The sequence below is a fragment of the Sus scrofa genome, chromosome 13, assembly GCF_000003025.6.
Source record: "Sus scrofa isolate TJ Tabasco breed Duroc chromosome 13, Sscrofa11.1, whole genome shotgun sequence".
Taxonomy (NCBI): domain Eukaryota; kingdom Metazoa; phylum Chordata; class Mammalia; order Artiodactyla; family Suidae; genus Sus; species Sus scrofa.
In genome coordinates, this window is record NC_010455.5 from 36,133,555 (window position 1) to 36,153,443 (window position 19,889).

General features: G+C 42.4%; 1 long non-coding RNA gene across 1 annotated transcript in view; it reads right to left on the reverse strand.

Annotated features, from left to right (window-relative positions):
- Positions 1–19,889, reverse strand: part of LOC110256246 — a 60,054-nt gene that overhangs the window by 14,856 nt on the left and 25,309 nt on the right. Inside the window, exons 2-4 of the long non-coding RNA XR_002337582.1 lie at positions 14,860–14,958; positions 11,187–11,312; positions 2,967–3,013 (exon numbers count right to left, since the gene is read on the reverse strand). This is a non-coding gene — a long non-coding RNA (uncharacterized LOC110256246). The remainder of the gene's footprint in view (positions 1–2,966; positions 3,014–11,186; positions 11,313–14,859; positions 14,959–19,889) is intronic.

Consider the following 19,889-nt stretch of genomic DNA (forward strand, 5'->3'; position numbering starts at 1 on the left):
TCCACCAACCCGTGAACAGATAAACAAATGTGGAATGTCCGCACAATGGAATATTATTCAACAGTAAAAAGGAAAGAAGCATTCATACTTGCTACAATATAGATGAACCTTAAAAACATTATTCTGAATGAGATAGGCTACTCACAAAAGGCCACATATTTATATGATTCCAATTATATGAAATGTCCAGAAAGGCAAACCCATAGAGAAAGAAAGGAGATTAGTAACTGCCTAGGTTTGGAGGAAGGGGGATATGGAGTGACTGCTAATGGATATGTGCTTTGGGGCAGAAGGCAGCAGGGCATGAAAATGTCCTGAAATTGAATAATGGCAATGGTTGCACAATCCTGTAAATATACAAAGTATCATTGAATTACATACTCTAAATGGGTAAATTATAGTATATGTAAATTATATCTCATAAAGCCATCTAAAAATGTAATTTAAATTCTGTCACATCTTTTTTCTGACTCTCCAGAGGGCTCCCTGATTTCCTTGGCTTAAGAGCATCATACATCCTCATGACCCATGTCACCCTGCAAGGCTCCAGGTAACCTGGCCTTCAGTTTCCTGACTATATTCTCCCTGTGCCAGCAGATATGCCAGGAGTGCGCCCACTCCAGGACCTTTGCTCAGGCTCTTCCCTCAGAGGAAAGAGCCTGAGCAAAGGCCCTTTCCCACGTGGCCTCCTGATGAGCTCCTATTTGTCTGTCAAATCCCCTGTCCTGGAGCCTTCCCCTGGCCACTCTGCTTAGAATGACAATCCCATCCCATCTGGCACTCTTTATGTTTCTGCTTTATTGCTTTATCTAACATGCCATATAATTTATTGTTTGGCTTTCTCCACCAGAATGTGAGCTCTATGAGATCTGAGATTTTGTCTCTCATCACTGCTATAGCCCATAGCCCAGAACAATGCCTGGCATATAGCAGGTACTCAATAAATATTTCTTGAATGAATGAGTGGGAAAATATTGGATAAACATTGCTGGTTATTCCCAGTGCCCTCCTTCTGTGCCCTCCTCCTGTGATGGAGTCTGAAGGACCCAGGTCCTTTCTTTGTCAGTTTACCTTCATCTGTAGGCACCTATAAGACCAGGCTGCCAGGGGGTATCTGAGTAAAATGTTTATTCCTCAGCAAAAGGACAGAGGCCTCTTAGGAGAGGACCCCTGTCTCAGTGTCTTGTCTACATCTACCCTCAGCCTCTCACCTTTAAATGTTGATGTGTAAATGGCATCTTTCCAGAATTTTTTTCATTTACACACTTTTTATAAAAATAAATCAGATTATCCTCTCTGTACATCTTTTGAAAATCTGCTTTTTTCCACTTACTGTGTCATGGACATCTAGACTTGTCATTCTGTCCGCTGAGGGGAGCTCACTTCTTGTGTTTGTTCATTCACTCATCCAGCTACTTAGTGAGCACCTACTGCATGCCCACCTATGGTTGGGCAGCACCGATCAAAAAGAGTGGTGTGTCCAGGTCCAGAGGGGCCAGGGAGGAATGAGGGAAGGTCGGGCCTGGCATCACGGAAGTCTGGGACCGACTGCAGGGCACCGCAGGAAAGGATTCAGGGATGGGCCCCAGGAAGGAAGGGCTCATAGGACTGGTTGGTTGTGAGTCTGCAGAGGCCCCAGGGGCCCTTCCTGATCACACTCTCACTGCTCTGACAGCAGACACACTCTAGGTGTGCTTCCACACAGAGCTGTCTGGTGGCAACAGCATGCACCTCTGAATCTGGGAGGAACAAGCTGTGGGGTGGTTTCATTCCTCTGCTTTGTGCATAACACAAATGCAATTAATCATGTCTACAATGGTTTATAATTCAGCATTTTTTTCCATTCTGAGTAGTCTAATTAAATTCATTTAAACTTTATAAGTAGTTATTCTAGAATTTTTCTTTGTACCTCCACTGGTGCAGTGCTGAAAACTCACTATAAATGTGTCTCCAGGTAGCTACTGCTGTTTTCAAAATGAATCTTAAAGGCTATTCAAGTGAAAATTATGATTGTGTTACTACAACTTAAATTAGCCATGGAAAAAAACCAGAGAACTGTTTCCTGTTTCTGTATCTTAAAAACAACAGGGCTTTAAAAAATTAGGATGGGAACTGCCATGAGCTGAGAAGAACCACTTGGCAAGGTCTTTTCCCAGGATAGGTGGGGATGTGGAGGTCATGTGTACTTCTAGGACACAACTTTGCAGGCAAAGCTCTCAGCCATCTGATTTGGAAAAGAAACCACATACATCTTTGTCTCTTAGACAAAGGCCCATTTCCAGATATGTTGTGCAGAGCTCATTTTAATGGTGCAGTAATTAAGTTAGAAATATGTGGTGCTTATCCCTTTTATAAGTGCTCTACTTACCAAGTTTAAAAATTCTCCCTGAGCATCAGAGAAAAATTATTTAAAATAAGGACGAAGGAAAAACTCTATTAATAGTGAAAGAAATGCAAAGGATGGCAATGAAAGATGCCATTTTTCTCCCACCAAATTGTCAAAGATTTATATCAATGATTAATACTCTGCCAGTTGTGCTGGCAGAAGATTGCATGTGTATAATCTTTGTGGGAATAACTTAGCAGTAACAAGAATTTGCATTTTGGATAACTATTTGGTTTTGAGGGCAATTTTTGATTAAGTTTGAACCAGAAATCCCACCCCTCAGATCTCAAGGCAGTACAGTTTAAGCAGGTATATATGTAGGTAAGAGGATTCGTATTTATCCAGTCATTATTTTATGCAGTTGGCCCTCTATATTTGTGGATCCTGCATCTGCAGATTCAACCAGACCCAGATGAAAAATGTTAAAAAAAAAATCCAGAAAGTTCCAAAAAGCAAAAATCAGAGTTTAGGAAATGCAAAAGCAGTTATTCTGGTCACTTCTCCAGATTACAGTTTTCTTGTCCTTCCCCCTCGCTCCCGCCTTTTCTTTTATCCCCCACAATGTTGGTGTTACAGATACCTGCTTTCATCTAGGAGTTTGCTTTACTTCGGATCTGCTTATTATGTCTAGAATAAAAAAAAATATCATTAGGATAGCAGATCTTATATTTTGCTTTGCTTTGTAAATCACAACTGTGTTCTATTGTTATGGAACAAATGCCTACATTCTATAAAATGTGCTTTTTTTTTTTTTTTTTTTTAGAGCAAAACTCTTAAATCTCTGAGACTTTTTTCAACTTGTGTTTTGTTACACATGACCTAACAAGCTGCCATTGTCGGACTCCCAGAATGGAGAGACTGATAACTGCCATAATAATGACCATGGAATGTACTGACCTCCTGTCACCATCCCTTCCTTAGCACTGTTATCTCCTGTGGCTTGGATCAAAACTTCTCCTCCTTCTGGTAGATTAATATACCAGAAAAGTCTCAATCCAAATGATTATCAAGCTGGTGTATTTTTGGAGACACTGGTATGTCTGTTATCATTGTCAGACCCACTGCTAGCATTGTGTTGCATTTTAGTCTCTGGTTGCTGACTTATACAGTGGATTTTTTTTAGAGCTTTGTGAGTGAGCACACTGATGGCATGCTGATCAGATTTCCAGGCTGCCATGGCTCGGTGAGGAGAGCTAATAAACTAGATGAACGAATACTGAGCCAAAGCAAAGTTGACGGTCTGGGAAGCAACCTGGACCATCACAGACACCAATGCAAAGTCCAGCACTTGGGTCCAAATGACAATTTTCAGGAGCAATTTTCAGGAGGGACTCAGTGTAAGCATCTGGGAAAGAGTCATGTGCTGTAAAAGGCAACCTCAAGGTGTGTGAAGGATGCCAAGCAAGTGAAATTGGGGATGTTCGAATAGAGAAGCAACAGATCCATTCTGGGCAGCTGTCACTGGGGGCTCATGCTGCATTTCCTGCACCACATCTGACAGATAGTGATTGTACTGAGGAGGCAGGTTAGGAGGGTGGGGCTGAATGGAGCCTTGAAATGTCCCATGAGTCTCACTGGTGAAGTGTTAATTGGTTGAACTTATTCCTTTACAACTAGGGGAAAGCTCAGCTAGCAGTCCATGGGTGATTAAAACATGATTATCTCACAGAACAAGATGTCTGGAGGGAGGCCATCCTGGGGTGAGCAGCAATGGCTTAATGATACCATTCGAGGCCCAGGCATCTTGTAGATTTGCTTTGCATTCTTGGTATGATGGCTTCTTACGTATGTCACCTTATGATACCAAGCTGATCGCCAGGGCTCCAAGCATCACACATCCCACAACCATGGTCCAGGCAAGGAGGAATGGGGAGAGGCAGAGCTGAGCCAGCAATCTTTTCTCAAACATACTACCCTTCTACCAGGAAGCCAAAACTTGTCCAAACATTCCTTAGCAGGCTCCCCTTATATTTCATTGGCCTGACTGTGTCATGTGGCTGTCCCTTTGGACCTTTAGTTTCAAAGACTAACACGACCTGGGGCTGGGGAAGAGATATCTTTCTTTGAGCATATTTCTGCCCATCTCATAACTTAAAAAAATTGGCATGCTTTTAGCTCAGAAGAACGAGGTGTGAGGAGTGGCTGCTGGGTGGGCAACCAAGCAGATCTGCCATTGGGCATAGCTTCCTTTTGAAACATGAGACTATATTTCTTCTTGGTATGCAGAAAAGAGTTTGTTTATGAGGCTCCAGACACAAAATTTGGGCAAGTGTTGTGTCATTTGGTAGGAGTTACAAGGAAGCCAATTTTTTAGTCCTACTGGAGTCAAGATTTTCTGATAACTATAGTTCTCCAGAAACAGAAGCTGTTGATTCTAAGTAGAAATGAAGCAGAATTAGCATCCACCTGGTAGGGACAGAGTAAGGGGGCTTCTTGTACCAGCTGAGGGTTGTGGAAGGTAGGAAGAGAAGACGGGCATTTACACTGACCTGTGAGTTCCCTTCCAACCCAGAGAGCCTATGATTCGAGTAATTAGTTTTTCCCCTTTGAATGTTCATTAGACAATTATGCTAATTGGAGATAATGTTTCTACTAAGTGAGGTGTAATTTCAAGTTGAGCAGTATTTTTTATATTTAGCATCATGTTGTGAGATGCAGGGTTGGCCATGGACTTGCATTTGTATTTTATTTGTAACTGTTACTTTTTATAAGGACAAAGCAAGGAAGGGCATATTTCCTTCAAGTTCGGTTATGGATAATGTGTACCCTGTCCTACTAACTGGCATTGCAAGTACCGACTCCTGTGGTCCCATAAATATTGTTGGTATTGCCACAGAGATGCACAGTATCAGTGGGGAAGAGCCATCTTTCTTCCTCCTTTGATATTTTATACCCAAGAGAAAAGCAGCAACCTCATATAGATCAGGGTACCAAAAAGAAAAGGAATCCAACCTACTAAAAGGACTTGCTAAGTTTCTCTCTGAATGAGAGATTTCTAGTGGTTTCCAGTATTTATGGCAAACACTACCTCTTGTCTAAAGCTTCAAAATCTTGGACATTATTCTTCATGTCTTTGCTGTCCTTACTACAAAGCAGGAATGGACTTGAAAGAGACACCTTGGGCATCCCTTCCTCTTGGCGACCTGCCTAGTGACACTCTGCAGTACCGCCTGAGGTGGTCCCAACAGTCCAGCTTGTGTTAGAGGACCCTACACTCTCCCAGGCATTGAGGGTGGGACCATGAGTGTTCATCTGACCAACTGGGTTCTCTCTCAGGGAATGTAGAATTGAGACACAGAGTAGCTAATCAGTTTCTGTTGAATGATTGGTCGTATAAATAGAGTGGGTCACCACCACAGTCTGAGAGGCACAAAGAGAGACCATGTGGCCCAAGAGAGAGGACGAGGCCTTGTCTGCTATGGCCAGCAATGCTGTCTGGCTCCAGCCAGTCTCCCTCCAAGGCCCCAACATTCTTAACCTCCTATTCTGTGCCACAATCCAGAGTCCATCCTGTTATTCCTTCCCCATTTAAGCTGTTTTGCATGGATTTTTGTTATTTATAGGAGCCTAAGAGAGATCTGATACTTAGAAATGCCTAACTGAAAGCTAATGTGAATTTTAAAAAGAACTTTAATTTTTTCAAAATACAAAATTATGTTAATTAAAAAAATATACACACACACACACACATATATATACAAAGAAAGAGAGAAAAAAGAGAAATGTATATCTCCAAATGTGGAAATTCCCACAATACTACCTCTTAGAGATAACCGCTCTCAATAGTTTAGAGGTGAGGGCAAGGACAGGTATTGGCCAGCAAGTATTAAACTTTGTTGGTTCTTTGGTGCTTTTTTCTTTTTTTTGGAGGGCTGCACTCATGGCATATGGAGGTTCTCAGGCTAGGGGTCGAATCGGAGCTGTAGCTGCTGGCCTACACCACAGCCTCAGCAATGCCTGATCCAAACTGTGTCTGTGACCTACACCACAGCTCATGGCAACGATGGAGCCTTAATCCACTGAGCAAGGCCACGGATTGAACCTGTGTCCTCATGGATACCAGTCAGGTTTGTTACCATTGAGCCACAATGGGAATTTTTTTTTTTGACCTTTATTGATTCTTAATGAACACATATTGCTTTAACTCATTGAGTCCTTTCCACCAGAGACCATGGGTTAGGACTATTCCTATCCTTGTTCTAGAGATGAGGAAACTTAGACACAGAGAGGTTAACTGGGGAAACAGGATTTGAACCCAGGCAGTCAAGCTCCAGAGCCTGGGCTCTCCATGAAAGTGTTGGGCAGGGACTCCTCTGAGACTTGGCTGAGAATGGATCCACTTCCAAGCTCATATGGTTGTTGGAAGTTCCCTGTGAGTTCTCGGATTGAGGGCCTTGGATCCTTACTGGCTGTTGGCCAGAGGCCACCCCTGAGTTCCTTTCCATGTGGGCCTCCCTGTAGGACAGCTCTCAACATGGTAGCTGTCTTCGTCAAAGGAGCACAGGTGACACTACTAGAAAGATGGAGATTACTATCTCATGTGACCTAAACATGAGGTGTATCTCACCACTCTTGTCGTGATCTATTGGATGGCAAAGTCTCAGACTAGCCTACATTCAGGGGAGGGGATGACACAAGTGTGTGAATTCTAGGAGCCAGAGATCATTGAGGGTCATTCTTAGTGTCTGACTCTCACATGGCTCTTATTTTTAACTTTCATATTTTTGACAAATCTCTGGTAATGGCTGGATTGGAGCAGTTGACTGGGGGTAAGTCCAAGATGACACCTTGAATTGGAGACAGCCAGGCTCAAACTCAGGACAGGGATGGCCTGATCCCCACTCCCTAATGCAGGAGGAGGAGCTGGACCAGAGAGTGAAGCATGGGTCTTCTCACCTCTCCTTGCCCCTAAGCTGCTGGTTTCCCACCTGGAAGCTCAGGGAAGGGCCTAGGAGATGGCATGAGCAAGCAATTCAAGGTCTAGGAGAACTTGGGCTCTTCTTCACTTCCCTGCCCTCTAGAAAACATGGCACAAGGGATGGCCTTCCTAGGGAGGTGTGAGTCAGAGATGGAGAGAGATGGGAGGTGTTGGCTGAAGGTCTTCTCCACGCATATGCAGCAGAGGGAAGAGGTTTCTTCCCTGAAATAGGTCCTGGCTTTTATCACTAGACATGCATTTGGATGTTGTTCTGTCAGAACACAGGGATCTGATTCATCCACTTTTATGGCTGCTTAGCATTCTACCACACGGGCAGCCTGATAGAACTTGAGCTCTAGGTCTTTGGAGGCCATCCCACCTTTGTCTGAAGTCCATCATTTGTGGAGGACCTGGTGGGCTGTGTCATCATGGAAGTGTGCTCTAAATATAAGCATCCTCAAAATAGTCTTTCCAAGTTTGGTGCATATGTACATTCCAAGGACTCCCAAAGGGGACCTCCGAGGCCTTCCATTAACAAGGATGGCTCCCAGCTGTCTTTGTGGAGGTCCTGGGCCACTGAAGGAAATGTAGCCAAGCTAAGACCTGCTGCTCCTCAGAGGGCAGAGGAACATTAGAAGAGACAGGTGTATGAAGCCCTGGCTGACATCCATGTATTAGCTCATCTCCCATCAAATGAAAGGAGGTGTTATTTCCTTTCGAGCAATTTCACCTTTTGCCCCACTTGCTTCTGTTTGACGTTTGGCTGGCTCTTTCACTGTGCACACTACCATTAGAGATGTCTGTTTCATGCATGCCACGCTGATAACAGGGTGCAAATAATATTCTTTCATTTCCCCTTCACTTTATTTAGAGTTTTAATAAATAACCTTTTCCCTCTTCTCTCCCCCTCTACAAAACCCAAAATCATATAATATGTTTTCTGCATACAGCTCAATTCCCTTTCACGGCTCTCCTGTTCATTTCAAGAGGTTATAGTTTTAGCTTAATGATTAGTAAGAATGGTCTCCGAGTTTCCATTGTGGCTCAGTGGGTTAAGAACCTGACATAGTCTCTGTGAGGATGCGGGCTTGATCCCTGGCCTCACTCAGTGGGTTAAGGGTCTGGCATTGCTGCAAGATGCAGCAAGGGCCATAGATCCGGTGTTGCTGTGGCTATGGTGTAGGCTGGCAGCTACAGCTCTGATTCCACCCCTAGCCTAGGAACTTCCATATGCCACAGCCATAAAAAGAAAAAAAAATTCCTTATTTACTGAGGTTTTAGTGTGCACTAGGTCCTGCGCTCAATGCTTTTTAAAGAGAAAGTGACAGCCCTGTAAAATACTTTTGTCATCCCCATTCTATAGAGAAGGCAACCCAGGCTGAGAGAGGAGCTCACTCAAGGTCACCTAGCCAGAAAGTGCTTGTATCTGAAGCTGCCCCCCTTAGAAATCCCAAACATTTTTTCTTTTTGATTGTTTGTTTGTTTTTGTCTTTTTAGGGCCATGCCAGAGGCACATAGAGGTTCTAGGCTAGGAGTTAAATCAGAGCTACAGCTGCCAGCCTATACGACAACCACAGCAACTCATGATCTGAGCTGCATTTGCGACCTACACCACAGCTCACGGCAATGCCGGATCCTTAATCCACTGAGCAAGGCCAGGGATCAAATCCACGACCTCATGGATACTGGTCGGGTTCGTTAACCACTGAGCCACGATGGGAATTCCAATCCCAAACTCTTAAACCCTCTACTGTGCAGAATTATTGCCCTAACTCCTCTAAAGTTTCACAATGGATCCCACTAAGAACAAAGTTATTCAGCTTCTCAGGAGGACAAGGAGAAATTGGAGAGCCTCCAGGGAAGGTCCTGGAAAGTGATTAAAAGGATGAGAGTAAGACTGGTGAGAAGGCTCAGAGGAATAAGAGCAATTTAATTTGGAGAAATAAATTCTAGGGGCTAAATTAATGGCATAACGCTGATGTCTTCATGAGAATCAATTAAAATTCTTTAAAAACAGGAACCAGTCTGCTAGTTTTATTACACAATGTCAAAGGAAGGATTTAATTTTTTTTTTTTTGTCCTCTTTAGGGCCATACGTTTGGTGTATGGAAGTTTCCAGGCTAGGGCTCGAATCAGAGCTGTATCTGCCAGCCTACACCACAGCCATAGCAATGAGGGATTTGAGCCACGTCTTCGACCTATACTGGAGCTCACAGTAATGCTGGATCCTTAATCCCTGAGCAAGGCCAGGGATCGAATCCACATCCTCATGGATACTAGTTGGATTCATTACTGCTTATCCATCTCGGGAACTCACTGAAATATTATTTTATTTAATGAAATCAACAAATCCTTAGTAAGCAGCTATAATGGCCCAGATATAGAGTGTACAGGACCAGCAAGGCCCCTCCTCTGGAAGGACTCTTCATTTTGGTGATGGGAATGGAGATGTGGAGGCACCAGCTATGAACCAGGAAACCGTACATGAACAGAATCCTTCTAGCCAATGATAAAGGCTGTGAAGACACCAGGACAGGAGGATGGGGAAGTCAGTGTCTGCAAAGCAGCTTCTCCAAGGAGAGGACCTTTGAAGGTCCTAGGTTGTGGGGGGTACCTGAGACCTTAAAGCCATGTGAAGTTCTGGGAACAGAGTGGTCCAGGAAAAGAGGAATGTGAGGAGAGAGTGAGTTTGACAAATGCAAGGAACAGAAAGCAGGAGAGGAAGGGTGGTGGTGGAGAATAGTGGGCATTCCCCTGGGAGATCATGTTGGCCCCTCATCCTGAGGGCCACAGGAAGCAGGTGAGCAGAGAAGTCACATGTGTGGAGGAACCCTCCCAGATGGGTGGTAGGGAAAAGATTATAGGAGGTCAGAGTGAGAGATGCTGTGGCAGCTTGGACTAGGGTTGAGGTAGGGGAGGTTGAGAGAAGTAGACCTTTTGGATCTTTTGGATTTTGTGTTAGCATGGATAGGAAATCATGGTGAATGAGATGTGGGGAAGGGGCAGAGGTAAGAGGAAGAGAAGACTCAGGCACAGCCAGCAGATTTTTGAAAAGAAGAATCAACTATTAATTTTGTTTTCATTTTACTAAGAGAAGGACGTTTTGAGGGTATCTTGCTTGGAAGTTTTCAGCTGACATTCCTGTACCATCTCTTCTGGGTACCATTTTGGATCTCTGCATATTTTCTAGGGAGAGGATCCACATCTCTCATCTGTTTCTTAGAAGGGAAAACCTTGCCTCCCCACCTCCTAGCAATGGAAACGCTGAGTCTGACCCAGGCCAAGTTCTCCCCACCCCACCTCATTTTGTGAGCAGGGAAGCTGAAGCTTAGAGAGCCATTTGCACAGTCATACCCCACCTGGTTCTTGGCAGAGTCTGAAGTCTCCTGACTCTTCTGCCAGGGTTCTCTCTACTGTACGAGCTGTCTCAAGGCACAGGGGCCAGAGGTTTGGACAAGCAATTATTCTACTCCTTCTATCCTGGCCTAACAGGAGGTCCTTGCTATTAGAGGTCACTTCTCAGACTTGGCTGCCTTGGCTCTAGCCATGCCTGTTCCTACCCTCTGGCTGAACAAAAATTTAAGGAGTTCTGTATATAAAAAGTGTCCCCAATATTCAAGTGTCTATGAAATGCAAGTAAGATCAAGGTGTGACTGGAACATAAATTAGGCAGCAGTGAGGTATGTGTGTCGATCTATTTTGGGGTGCAAATCACTATGGTTTTGGGCCTGTGGGAGGGTGGTAAGTTCTTGCAGGAAGTGTTCCCTAAATATTTTTTCCGTAAGTCCTGAATGATAGTCTATCGGACAGGATCTTGAACAGAAATCTCAGTAGTAATAATACTGCTATATACCTTTTAAAATCAGGAGTTAGAGTACTCACCTAGGTGAAATTAATTCATGTTTCTTTTCAGTTTTGGCTTTCTGCAATTCAGGCACACTTTATGGGTCAGTCTCTGAAGGTCAGCTAAAGGAAACAGATTCTCTTCTTTTTCTCTAAAAAAAGTTCCTTTAAAAAAAAAAAAAGAAGTGTGTATTAGGAAGACAAAGCTATGATGTTTCTAAAAGTGTGGATTGATAAAATGGAGACTTCCTCTGGGAAATTTTCAAATGAAAATTTATTATTATTATTTTGCTTTTTAGGGCCATACCTGTGGCATATTTCCAGAAGGTCCCAGGCTAGGGGTCGAATCAGAGCTGCAGGTGCTGGCCTACACCACGGCCACAGTAACATGGGCTCCAAGTCACATCTGTGACCTACCACAGCTCTTGGCAATGACGGATTCTTAACCCACTGAGTGAGGCTGAGGATTGAACCCACATCCTCATGGATAATAGTTGGGTTTGTAACCCACTGAGCCACAACGGGAACTCCCTTAAATGAAAAATTTTAAATCTTTTAACGACATTTTCTGTAGCCTAAAGAGAAAATGCACAAAACAATGAAAGTATTACAAGTATAATAATCCCTACCCAGAAGCTTAATGTGTGTGGTGAGAATTTAGACAGTGTCTACAGCCATGTTTCTTGTGGACTCATAACTGCCTCAAGATCTTAGGCTGTTTTATAGTATGGTTCACTCTTATGTAAACCAAAACTGCTAAGAATTTCTAGGTCAGGGAAATGTCTTCTCAACCAAATTTACTCCACTAGAATTTTTGGATGTCCTTTTTGTGTTGTGGTAGGTAGTTTGTCTCAAAGAGGTCTCTCTTTAAAGGAACATGTTATTTGGGAAATGCTATCACAGGTAACAACGAAGTATATGATCAAGTTGGCTGGCTGATGAGTGGTTTTGGTAAAGATCTGAGGGAATGAGCCATACAACAAATACATTTTGATGAGTTACAGGAGGGAAGAAAAATTCTGAGGCTGGGGGACTGCCTGGGGTAGGGAATCTTCAGCAGTGAGGAACACTGAAGTGGCTATTTGGAGCACTGGAGACAAGCTAATCTCCTGGTCTGGTCAAAATTTGCCTGCCTGCAACTTAGTTTTCTTTGAAAGTACATGGAAACTTGAGGATAGACAGTTGGCTTTAAGCTTCAGGCATGCGGTTCATGACCCCATGGAGGGTGAGTTAGGCCCTTACTATTCAAATGGTGAAGTCTGGGTCTCCAGCTGGGTGGCATTCTTGCAGGCAAGGCCTTGCCAAGCATCTAGAATTCAGTCACCTCCAGAAAATGGAGCCACTTCCTCTCAGAAGAAGATTGTTATCCTCACTTGGGTCCTGGAGAGGAGCTAGACTATATCCATTTCTCCCTTTTTAGCTTAGCTAGCCAAGATGTAGAACTGTGATCATTGAATCAGCAAAGTACATTCTGGGAGTGAAATGTTTACTATGTAAAAGTGAATTCACCTCTAAAAGGGGATAGTTTCTCTCATTCTCAGAGCTTGTCTGGTTTCCTTGGATGCCCTAGCCACAAAACACTGGGAAAATATATTATACTCTTAGAATCTTCAGCTAATGCTTCTTGACTATCAGTCTAGGCTGAAGAAATGCTGCTCAGAGAGCTTAACAGCTTGTCCAAACTAGAAACAAATGAAACTTAGGTGTGAATTCAGGTCCATCTGGCTGTAAAACTAACCACATTTCTACTGTCCCATACTTGATAAGAGCAAATTTTGCTAAGTTGGTATCTATGATGGAGGCAGCACAGGAAGATGTTTCTGGCACCTGGGGAGTGAGGAATTCCTTTTCATTCTCTTTTTGTCTCAAAAATCCAAAGTTCACTACGTCAGTGGTGGGTAATCTAGGGAAGGTCCTTTCTTTACACAGCCCACATCTCTTCAGGTAGATGGTAGAACCAGATCCCCTCTTAGGACCCTGCTGGCCTTAATGTTTGTCTGACCAGAGGAGAGCCATTGGACCATTTTTGCCTGTATGTTAGATATGGGTTGGGTTTGCCTTTGTGTTACAGATTGGCCAGGTGGCCACCAAATCAGTTTCCTCTTCTTAGGCACACAGTTGAACTGTATCTCCCAGCTCCCTTGCACTGTGTGGGCTCATGTGACCAAGTTCTCATCAGTGAATGCAAGGAGAGACTGATGTGCATTTTGGGGTCACGGTAGCTAAGAGCAGTTACGCCTTGTCCAGCTCACTTTTCCCTTTCCATGACAACCTTGGAGATGGTGTGGTGTGGACCGCAGCATTCCCAAGATGGAAGAAGTGTGGATTCCTGAGTCATTGCTTGGTGGCGAGGTGCCAGGGGAGCCACTCAACCAGAACAGCTCTGCATTAGACTTTGTAGGAGTGAAAAATATGACTTAATGTTAAGCCAAATACAACTTTAAATATCTTAATGTCAAGATATTTGGGATGGCTTGTCATAGCAGCTGTTGTTAATTACTTTGACAATGTGGCCATCCAGTGTCCATTTCTCTTCCAGAGGGAAATAGCATCACTCTGTCCATATGCTCCAGAGGATACATAAGTATATGTTGGTCACAGGCCTGACCAATCAGAGCCTTGCATTCCCCTAGCGAGAGTGACTGGTTTAAAAATGAGCATTGGAGCCAAGCAGAGACTTTCTGCTAGATTTTGGAGTTGTGATTAGATGCTGAGTGCTACCACATGAGGAGAGCATTCATTGGCTTAGAGGGGAACAGAGCCAAGAGACAAGGAGAGCAAGATTGGGATGATCTGGTTAAGTCCCTGAGTTCAATCACACTTGATCTGTCCAAGGTTATTTCAGTTGCTAAAGCCCATGATTTCTCTTCCTCTTTTGATTACATTATCTTCAGGTTTTTTTTTGTTTGTTTGTTTGTTTGTTTTTGTTTTTTGTCACTTGTTACCAAAAGATGTTGACTTATACAGGCAGTAAAGATAAGGATCGTCAATTTTCTACATTTTCTAAGTTGTCCATCTTTATTCACTCAGTTCCAGAATGAATGAGTGAATATATGGCCACATAGAGGTTGGAGTCATGAGGAGAATAAACTGCTATTCAGCCAAAACACTAGGGCCATTGGAGAAAGGCCTAGGAGTTATAGCTTCCAAGATGTTTTTCTATATAACATTTAAAAATGTGGTGTATTAGAACAAATGACTAGAAATTTAACTCACATAATGAGTATGTATTGTAATACAGGATGTACAAATGCAAAACCTGTAAATTATTTGATGGGTTTCTTTGACAATCAGCAGTGGTCTAGCCTGAATTCTTTCTGAATGCTGAGGCTCAATTATCCTTGCAGGAGTGATTGTACCATTATAGTTAGGCTTGGTTTGGAAGCTTTAGTAATTCTCAGAGGAGAAAAAATGGTCTTTACAGAAAAAACTAGGTGCATTTCAATAAGTATTTTCAATATTGAGTTTTCTTTGGTCCATTTTCAAATTTGTATGAATTGTGATACTTCCTTACCCATCAAATTCAGAATAAATGAATGAATAAATGAACAGTAGAGTTGCATCATTTAGGGCTGAAAACTCAACTCATACTGGTTATGCGGAGGGCCCTGCAAAACTGAGAGTTCCAGAAGATTGGATGTGAAGTCAGAATTGATCCAGATAAAAACACACAATCTGCCAAGATCCATTTTTCCCAGTTCCTCAAATTTACCTCATGGAGCAGTGTCTTCATCTACATAGCAGTGTCTTCACACAGCATTCTTGACAGGCCACCTTCCTCTTGGGCAGCGGCAAGATGGCTGTAGAATACCTCACCAAAAAAAAGATATATAGGTTGCCAGTAAGCATATAGAAAAATGCTCCACAGGATACATCATCAGAGAAATGCCAATTAAAATAATAGTGAGATACAACTACATACCTATTAGAATGGCCAAAATCTGAAACACTGACAACACCAAATTCTGGCCAGGATGCAGTGAAACTACTTTGTATAACATTATAACAGTGGATACATATCACTGTACACTTGTCCAAACCCACAGAATTTTCATCAGGAATGAACCCTCATGTAAACTATGGATTTTGTGCAGTGATGATGAGATGTTAGTGTGGGTTCACTGATGGTAACAAAGGTACTTCTCTGGTGGGGGATATTGATAGTGGGGGCAGTGTGGAAGTATGGGACAAGGGGTATATAGGAAATCTCTGTTTCTTCCTCTCAGTTTTGCTGTGAGCTGAAAATTAGCCTTTAAAAAAAATCTTTAAAAAAAGATTCGGAGTTTTGCAATGCACTCTTGAGGCTGAGTGCTAGGTCTCTTGGACTAGCTTTTGCAGAGGAAGAGAAATCATTTCTTTGCTGGAAAGACTCAGTGGTGTCTCCTCATGCTTTTGTGTTTCACTGGCTAAGCACTGTTGCCAGAGGGTCAGGAGTACAGGTTGGCCTAAGCCAATGTGGGGTTTCAGCCTCACCTAAAACACGTGGTTGGGCACAAAGGAAGATGGTTTCCCTGAAAGATGGTGAATGAGTGATGGGTAGCAAAGAATAGATGTTTTCTGTAAACAGGAAGTTAATTTTCTTCTCTGAACCTGAACATCCCTTTTTCTCAAAATTTTGTAGCATTTCTCTGAAGAGCCATTTAAATTTTGGTCCATTAAACTGGTCCCAAAGGGATGCAGAAATTCCACAATAAATATTACCGAAAGACCACTGTTAAAAGTAACACTAGTTTTAACATTAAGTCCCCGTACTTTAGTGACTGAACACAACTGAGGTTGGTTCCTGCTCCTCTGAAAGTGTTGGATTGGCAAGTGGTTTATCACACTCTGATTCAGAGACCTGGATTTCTTTCTTTTTTTTTTTTTTTTTTTTTAAGATTTTTATTTTTTCTGTTATAGTTGATTTACAATGTCCTGTCAATTTCTGCTGTACAGCAAAGTGACCCAGGTTTCTTCTGTCTTATGCCTCAGCCAAGGCCTTTGAATTCTTCACTTCCAGGTAATATGTGGGAAAAAGAGTAGATCTCTGCCTGTAGGAGTTGGGCACTTCTGCTCACATTCTGTTGGGCAGAACTCAGTCTTAAGGCTACACCTTAACTGCAAGGGAAACAGAGCAATATGGCCTAATATAGCTGAAAGTCCAGGGGAAAAAAATGCAATAAGAAAGAAAAGGAAGGAAGGAAGGAAGGAAGGAAATAAAAGAAATCCCATTCACCTAGTGCATGTGCTGATAAAGAAAAAAAATATATTTTCCCCTTTTCTCAGGGCAGCACCTGCGGCATATAGAAATTTCCAGACTAGGGGTTGAATCAGAGCTGCAGCTGCTAGCCTACACCACAGCCACAGCAATGGCAGCACTGAGTTCTCTGCAACCTACACCACAGCTCACGGCACCGCTGGATCCTTAACCCACTGAGTGAGGCCAGGGATCAAACCTGTATCCTCATGGATGCTAGTCAGGTTCGTTACTGCTGAGCCACAACAGGATCTCCAAGAAAATCTTTATCTAAATTAACTTTCCGCTGTGGTACAGTCGGTTAAGAATCTGGCATTGCCACAGCTGCGATGCAGATTCAGATTCAGTCCCTAGCCTGGGAATTTTCATATGTGGCGAGTGTGGAGAACAGCTGTAGGTTACACGGCACAAGCATGCTAACACACTACGTAAAATCTTTAAAAGTTGATTCATATGGAGCTGACATGCACAAATGGCCACTTCACATAGTTCAACCTAATTACAATTCAACACGAAATTTAGGAAATTGTGAAGCCGAAAACATACTGCAAGTATCTCCCATTGAATATTTGGAAATCTTTTTTTTGATGCACATATCTTTTTTATTAAAGTATAGTTGATTTACAATCTCATGCCAGTTTCTGCCATACAGCAAACTGACCCAGTCATAATACACATACATTCTTTTTTGGGGGGCGGGGGATTTTTATTTCTGAAATAAATTTTCTGAGATATAATTTACATGATAAATTGCTGGCATTTTAGGTGAATATCTCGGTGGCTTTTAATAACTTTATTACATTTTTTGATGAGGAAAATGTTCAGGGAAGGAGGTCTTTACTACCACTAGACAGAGGGAGTATCAAGGGAATGTCTGGAAACTTCTGTAAAATGATTTCTTTTCCTTTGAGTGAATTAATAGTGAAGAAATAATTTTGTCCAAAACAGATTAATGCTTCAGTCTGCTTAACCAGAACAGAGGTGACTTAAGCCTTTGAGTAGCAAGACTAGTGTAGGCTCAAAAAAAAAAAAAGAGTAGTGTAGGCTCTAAGAACAGGTTCCTGATAAACCACACGCATAATGGTTAAGAGCTTGGGCTTTGGTGTCACAGAGATCTGAAGTCGAGTTCCGGCTCTGCTACTTTCAATCCATGTTCACTTGGGGATCCTGAGCCTCAGTGTTCTCTTCTGCAAAATGGGACTAATAACAGCACCTATTTGATAGGGTTAGTATGAAGATTAAAAGAGATAATGCATGAAAGCACTTTGTACAATGATGGGTACACAGTAGGTGCTTAATTCTGATTAGCTTCTATTATTAGTTATTTATTATCCATTAGGAAAATATTCATTCTTGGAGAATCTCTGGTTTTACACAGTATATACCACTGAATGGCTTCTGAAGAAATCATGCTCAACTTGACTTTGGCAGCTTTTTTAAAATTTACCATCCCATTATTTTTTATAAGATATTTTGAATTCCCTGTAGAAGCAAGAACCATAGTAACAAGCTTTCGGCTTCATTTTGCTTCTGAGATGATCATTAATGGAGTTATTTTGATACTTTTTTTTTTTTACAAGACAGCCTTAAGCTGTAACTACAAATGCTTTTTCAAAATTCCCTGATTTATTTTTCTGTTCAGCCAAACTCTTATGTCTTTGTCTTCATATGTTTTTGAGGAATGGATGACGTTGTCTTTAGATGTTCTCAACCATCCTGGGCACATTAAAATCTACCCCATGGCTTTCATCAAGTGGAACGCAAGAAGAGGAAATCCAAGAAAGGCTTTGCTTCTTGAAACATACGTGCACCTGCTAGGGGACTAGTGTTAGAGAAATTTACAAAGTCAGCCTCTGATTATAAAGATTCTTCCTTAAGGAGAAAAATGGGAAAAAAAAAAAAAGCACAAGAGAAACATGCATTTACTTCAAAGAATTCCTGTCTGATTGAGTGAAGAAAAAGTAGCCTCACTGCTTTGATCCTTTCATTGAGAGAAACAACATGAAAAGAAAAAAGAAAACAAGGCTCAAAATATGGGCTTTTGTTGAGAGCATCATTAGACGTGTGTACTGGCTGCAGCAAACACACATTGTAGCTCTTGAGCATTCAGGGAGGCCTCGCCAGCTTCTGCCTGGAAGGCCAGCTCGTTGATTCTGGACCACTCTTTTTCCAGGTGAGGGAGCAGGGGCCATAAATCTCAAAACTCCTTGACCTGTAGTGAGTTTAGCCTTTAGAAATTATTGGGTTTTTTTCAAGGCTTTCTTTTGTTTACCTTTGGTAAACACTGTCTGATTCTTTTTTCTCCTTGAAGAGAAAAGCTCTTCAAAAAGCTGATGAAAAGCCTTTTTGCACATCAGCTTCTTCAAAACAACATTGTGATGAGTTAAGTGCAAACAAATCAGGATCAGACGAATTACATTTTCCCTTAAAATACAGAGCTGAGCAGATTTAAGGTGGTTGGGGAAGTGTTTTGTAAAAGTGCTCTTCAAATCCAGAATACTGAGTGGCAGTCAGTGTGGACAGAATTTGCCTTTCTATACTTGTGGTATTTTTCAAGCAGTATGCATGGCCTCAGTCCCTTATAGGTAAACCATCAAATGTTGATGAATGTGTGATGTTAATTTTTTTCTGCATTGAGGAAATTCCCAACCTTGAATAGACAGAACAGAAAACTGAGTGCACGGCTAGTGCTTGCTGTAAGGAGGTAGAAGGTACAATTTAATAGGAAGCTGGCACCAAAGAAAGATTGAGAAATTTGGGGATTGCATGAGATTTTTGCATAAGAAAATGGTCATGGCATGACACAGCTCTACTCAAACAGCTGTAACTTGTGAAAGCTGAAACTCAAGGGTTCCTCTAGAACTGGGTGCCCATTGCCTGGAACAGAGCTGGTCCAACCACAAATCATTAATTGCCACATGAAAGAAAGGCTGAATAAATTGGTCATACAGCAGCAAAGGGGGATAATATTAGTCAGGGACTTCCAGAGAAAAATAATCAATAGGATATATATTTATATATAAAATATATTTTATTGGAGTTCCCATTGTGGTGCAGCAGAAATGAATCTAATAACCATGAAGATACGGGTTCAGTCCCTGGCCTCACTCCGTGGGTTGAGGATCCAGAGTTGCCATGAGCTGTGTTGGAGGTCGCAGACATGGCTTGGATCTGGTGTTACATGTGGCATGGCCAGGCAGCTGTAGCTTTGATTTGACCTCTAGCCTGGGAACTTCCATATGCCGCAGGTGCAGCCCTGAAAAGCAAATAAATTCTATTATAAAAAGAGATTTATATAATTGCTCATGCAATTATGGAGGCTGAGAAGTCCCGCCATCTGCCATCTGCCTTCTGCAGGCTGAAGACCCAGGAAAGCCAGTGGCAAAATTCTGAGAACGAGGGGAGCTGAGGTGTAAATCCCAGTTCAACAGCAGGAGAAGATGAGACGAGGTGTCCCAGCTCAAGCAGTGAGGCAGAGGGAGAAAAAAGGGTGGGGAGAGGAATTC